The sequence below is a fragment of the Mycetomoellerius zeteki genome, unplaced genomic scaffold (assembly GCF_001594055.1).
Source record: "Mycetomoellerius zeteki isolate Tzet28-1 unplaced genomic scaffold, Tzet1.0 scaffold457, whole genome shotgun sequence".
NCBI classification, from domain to species: domain Eukaryota; kingdom Metazoa; phylum Arthropoda; class Insecta; order Hymenoptera; family Formicidae; genus Mycetomoellerius; species Mycetomoellerius zeteki.
This window is the reverse complement of record NW_017257454.1, coordinates 381,879-388,524: the sequence shown is the minus strand read 5'-3', so window position 1 is coordinate 388,524 and position 6,646 is coordinate 381,879.

Sequence of the window (6,646 nt, the reverse complement as noted above, 5' to 3'; positions counted from 1 at the left end):
CAACGAGATAAAAATTGTCGTTTTACCGACGCTGAGCTTTAAGAATAACAGCAGCAGGTTTGAAAGACATTTAACGCCGGTCGAGGCCCATTAATCTCTCGAGCGCTGTTAGTCGGCTGCATAAAAATATGGCGACACGACGGCAGCATGAATAAAAATCCGGGCTTTATCCTTACGCCATTCTCTCGACGTTCCCCTTTTTCGCCGTGTCGTTTTGCATAAAATCGCGCCATGTCCCACTGTTGTAGGATTGTATCGTGTTGTAGCCCGCTGTTTATAACTCGTTATATTAAGACCCGTTCTTCCGACAACGGTTTAGAACGGTCATGGAAATGGTCATCGTGGTTGCGACGTTTCCGTTGTTAATCTGATATCATCGAGAAACCGTTACAACCATCTCTCTCTTTCACCAAGGTAGCGTCCCACGTCTGACAGGTCGATTAATGTTCAGCCATGAAAGCTCCGAAGCTACCGCAAGCGAATATTAATCTTTTTTTTTTACCGCTGTATTATATCTTCAGCATCCAAGACGGAGAGCCGATGGGATTTTGCCAACATGGACATAGCGACAAAACGGGTTAAAATAACTATTCAAATTTTAAGTGATATAAACGATATCTTGTTACTGCTTTGTTTGTTACAACGGATAATAAACTAACGGATAAATACGGACCGGTGATTTGTGAACGATGGTATTAGTTTCTTTATGTTTATGTATATTCTTTAATTAACAAATTACATAATTTACAGTTGTAAAATAAACTGCGCATGTGCGTAGTCCGTGTTTATATTTCTTTCATTTATTAACAATTTTATTTGTTAATAAATTATCAATATTCAATATTTTATTATGTTTCCTTTTTGTTTTATAATTTTTACAATTCTTTTTTATAAACTCTTTATTAGTTTTCTGCAAGTGGATTTGTTCCCATTCCTCCATACTTGCAATTTAAGTTTTGAATGCATTTTTGATTAAGGCTCTTTTTCCTTAAGTGAATCCATAAATGTTCCATCGAATCAATATTGAGACTTTATGGAGAGACTTTATGGAGAGACCAATCTATATATAACGCATTAACGCGACTCTATTTTTTTAACTGGTATGCATACTAGCATGGTATTTATAAAAATAATTGCACAATAAAAATTTCAAGAAAATATACATGAATGGATCTGAATTTGAGATCCATTCGTGTATACTTTCTTGAAATTTATTGTGTAATTATTTTTATAAATACCATGTTAATACGTATTACTTGTGATTCTCAACTAATTCCAAGAAATTACAAAAAAACAATTTATCATTTTTTTTTTTGGAAAAAAAGCGCTCATTGATAGAGTTTAATAATTTTGGTCATGATAATTATGACATAATTAATATTTTTAAAATATTTTTTATCTTGCAAATCTACCTTGACATTTTTTAAATTCTTAGTAATTCTTCGTCTCTTTATAAAAAAGTCCTTTACTTAAATATTAAAAGCTATACTGTTCGTAATCAGGATGGATAATGCATCGTTAACCGTAATTTAATACCTTTTCTTTTTACACTTTGTACCTCATTTTTTTTCTTACTCTACTTTTCTCATTTAAATCGCATTATTTAATCATTCGCGGTCTTTGCTAATACCGACAAATGCGCGAAAGCCCCGGCGTCTTTACGACTTGAATCATGCAAAAGCGTCAGTGCCATGGAGTGGCGAGCACGTCGTAGCGACATCGGGAGAAACGATTTAGTACCGGCCTTGGCGCAAAACGAGCTTAACGCCGTGGCGGATCTCAATAAAATCGCGGAGCAGTAAATAACTTAACGACGGTCCGCAGCCCGACTGCTCCCACGAGGACACAACGGGGAGTTTCCGGGCCAACTTTCCGGCAAGTTCGACGTGTCGTTGTAACTACGTACTACCCGGGTAGTAGATATTACGAACCGCATGGATGTAGAAGCGACAAGCGAACTCCGCAGTATCCGCGAATGCAGCTGGCTCTCGATATTTCTCCCGCGTCGTTTGCGACGCGGCTGAGCATCACGGCGTTTTTTTACGGCGGGATTTATAGAAGATGGTATGTTACTACCCGCGGTTTATATCCGTTTAACTTGGCTGATACAACAGCACGAAACGTTATCCCGCATATACTCGCAATACGCACAACAGTCCTCTCATGTATTATTACGGATTAATGGTCCATTTCTGTCCACTCACTCAAGAAGGCGAATATTTCAAATGGTCGTCAGATCCTTAAATGCATTTTCTCCCTTACTTCGTCCACAGTTATGAATAGGTGGAGTTATATTAAAGCAACGAGCATAAAATGTACGCGAGCAATAAATAAGATAAAGTTCTGCTCTAAATAATGATTCAAATCTATATATTATTTTTTATAGAATATATTTGAAAATATTTATAAATAGAATTAGTTATGTGCAAACTTGTACTTATAATAAATCTGGTAACTGTATAAAATATTTTATAAAATAAAATGACAGTTTAATAAGATTAAAGGACAATTTTTTCTAAAAAAAAACATATAGTATTCTCTAATACATCTTTTACATCATAATTATTAAGTATCAATTATCGATTCCGTTGAATCTAATCTCAATGTAATCCAATCTCAATTTTACCACTGTTTATTTATCAATATTAATCCTCCGTTTGAATATTTTTTAGCACAAATAAAATTTCATTCTTAAATTTTTGCTCAAATATCAATTTTTACTTAATAAATAACCATTTGAATTAAGAAAACGTATTTGGAAATGTAATAGAAATGTTGAAAAGTGCCATGAATTTTTCCACATTTTATGAAAGAACAGTAAAAAAACTTAGGTTGGACAAAAACATCTAGATAGGCAGAGGGAGTAAAAATATTATTGCGGTAGACGGAAGGTTAATTGGCTGTTGGGAATTTAAATACCTACTGCCATTGTATTCTGCAAAGATGATACCGATAGGCGACTCATATGAATATGATATATTCTTTCGGAAAGAATGCGTTAAGCACAGAGTATAAGCATAAAGCAGACAGAGAGAAATGAAGCCAGAGAAAAAAAGTTGTGCAAATTCCGCGAGGCGAACGGGTAGTGTGGCAAAATAGCGGCATGGGGTGCAATAGTGGGGTAAGAAATCCGTTGTACGTGTTAATGATTCTTTTTACGTGGACAAACGACCGTGGGCGATAAATGCCGGGAAGGGTGGACGGAACCGCCCCGGGCATAGTGGGTGGCAGGCGGAAATGGGGGATGTCCGTGAATAATGATCTCTCCACCGAGTTAAGTGCCATTGCGAGACACTTTTTAATTCCTATCACCGGTTTCCTCGACTGTGCGTGTTCGGCACATGATTAGATACAGATGGGAGAGTAAATGCGTTTTGCAAACAGGTTCATTCGTCGTTTTCATCAAAGCAAGACCGACATTGCAAGCGACCTGTTGTTTTTCCTTGTCTTTTATTGTAACACGACGGTATGCGATTTCATATAATACAATTCATCGTATTTCTTCCATCAGGAAATTCAAAGTTATATGTAAAAAAGCTTTATTTATGAATATTTTTTACTTATAATTCCGCTGATTCCTAAGGCTCGTAGTATATTCGTATTGTCAATTTTAGTTTAAGAGATCAAACAAATTCATAATCAAATAAAGAAAAATATATAATAATAATACACATAATGTTCATAAAACTATATTATATACAGGGTGATCCGAAATTCCCGCATTCGAGATACAAGACATGATACTTTATGCTAAAAGAAACAACTTTTTCCTTTAGCAAATATCACCCTATGTATTGTATAATATATGTATTAAATATTTAAGTACGGAAGTAACAGATTATAGATGTTATAATCATATTAATTTATTTTAATTTCAATTATATCTTTATTTGTACATGTAAATGTAGATAAAAATTTAGTAGTGCAGGCATGTATGAGAATCACATCGTAGAAAGTCGACGTGAATAAAAAAAATCGCAAATTACGATTTCACTTTATGCAGTTTGCATTTTGCTATACACATCGAAAACGTTGAAAAATATTGAAAAATTAGAATTTTTCATGAAACATCTAGATATCTGCGAATGAATGCGAAGCATATATTGTGTGTATCATCCAATAATTAAAAGCCAAACTTTTAATTAATATTTTTAACAACTTTACGAAGCAAATGCATATAAATGCTCGTCACACCTCGCGTTTATATGATACATGATATAACAGATATGTTTTTGCTGAACAGAGTATTTTTAATTAAATTAATTTTTCTCAACCGTATTTTATCCCGCGACTATTTTTGTTTGATTTCTGAAGTGTGGGATTTATCGAAATAAAAAAGTTTAATGTATGATCAATTGTACAGGCGATGACAGTTTTGGATTTCTTTCCGGATTTCCCGATTTGACGGCATTAACGATTCAGATGACATTTCCCATCCGTTCGTAACTTTTTTCTTCACGCTTTCGAAGAGTTCTTTTTTTTGGCAGCTACTTTAAGTTCTTTTCTTTAGCGTACCTAAACGTAATATTATTTATACCTATTCTTTTTCAACTGAAAATATATAAGAATCATTAAGACGTTGAGAGACAAAAATTTTGTAAATCATTTGCATCCATATATAACATAGAGGAATGTATAATAAATGTAATAATAACGTTAAACCAATCAAACGATCGCTTTGCTTTTGAAACTGTGAATATTTCATGAGTTCTGTATACGAAAAGTGAGCTTTCTACTGAGAACACAGAAGAATATTTTTAGAACACTTCTTTGTTCGAGTGAGAGCCATCGAGTGATATTTTACTTTTTCTGACTTCCTTCTCTTGACATTTCCGCCAGAATTTCTCAGCGTGTGCATTTGTCGCGATTGTTCTCTCAACTCGAAGAGCACGTATGTTTCTGAAATGTTTTGATCTCAGGATAGTGTCTATTTGCCATCTGACAAACTCAGTTACTATATCAGGAACTTATTTGCGAAGACACGTGTGTGAAAAAAAGGTTGATTGTTCAGATCCATTTTGTAAGAATTCTTTAATCTTTACAAAACGGAAAAGCCATTAAAGTAACGTTGAAATAATGTCATATTTTAAAGCAAAGAATACAATGAAATATAAAGAATATAATGAATTATAACAAAATTTATTTAAAAAAAGAATTCTCTCTGTAATATATTAAAAATAAATCTCCATCCTCTTTTTAAATGTTAATTTTGGTTTTCATCATAATTAAAAATTCTCTAAAAATTAATAAAATTATTAAAACTCTGTACACATGTCTCTTTAATATATCGTTATCTTATATTAAATACAAAATACTTTTTTGTCCTTCCAAAATTACAACGGACATTAACCAACGTCCACGAGTAAATTTGATTTTATTAACTTGTTTTGGAAGAGAACGCAGTTTCTGCTGATTTCTTGGTAGCAAAATATACGATCACGATCCTGACCTGATCGTAAAACAAATTCCTCTCAATGCATTCGCCAATGCACGTGCTTTGCATTTCCGCGCAAATTCGACATACGTCTCCTATGAGATTTACCTTGCCTTTGTCGATATACCGAGATATTTACTTTATTTTTTAAAAGCTTCCTTTATGAGAGCTAGACCTTGAACATCTGCTGACATATTGAAATCGCATAGCCATTTAAATACATTCCTTCTCTTTCCATACAACGAGCAAAAAAGAAACATCTTTTGTAGTTTAAAAAATTCTCTTTTTTTTTTATTCACATATATTTGAGATATTAAATTCAAATTTTTACTCTTTGAAATGCGAAAGAAATGTTCTCCAGGAATTATACGTGGGTGAGTGGATCACCGAGCACACGTAAATTACATGTAAAATACCTGTTAGTTGTAATTAATTCCTGTTCAACAATATGACTGTAATATGTAACAGTAATATAAACACATGTGTTATATTACCGTTATGTTGAGTGGGAAATTACAACTAATAGATATATTACATGTAACTTTTGGTGTTTGTTGGAAAATAACCTTAATTTTTACCTTGATTATTGAGAGTAAAATTAAAGCTATCGCACATAAAAAAATGTAAGTAGTAAGCGAATCTGTCAATCACAGTAGAGAACGTAAGGCAATAACGTAAGCAGTAGAAAATTCAAAATATTGATTTGTGCTTACTGCTTATGTCTCATTTGTTTGAGCTTTTTTTGTATACCAAGTGCGCGTAACACGTTTAATACAAGAAATACAGCCATCGGTTCAAAAATAGCAATGCGTGAGCGAGAAGTTTACCTTTCAGACAAGCTTTTAGAATTCCGTAAGAAATTTTTCTCGCCATCGATGATTCCATTAAGCGAGATAGCCTGTTTTATTGTGGCTTTCCGATTCTCAATTCGAGTTTCATGTTCGTGTATGTTCTTGTTTTTATTCATAAAGCCGATGCTTCATGGACGAGCTCCTTATCGAAACGATGCGTATGCAGAAGCGAGATGTAGATGCACCGAGGAATCGAGCTGCTTTTATGTGTGAAAGAAGAAACCCGTATATGTATATCAGGGGAAAAGAGAAGGAATAAAGTAGGAAGCATCGAAGTTTTGTTCCATTTCAGAGCAACGTTCCCAGGTGGTTTTGATATCGTAAACGCCTTCGTGTATTTCGTTTCCTCCAGGCTCTTTTG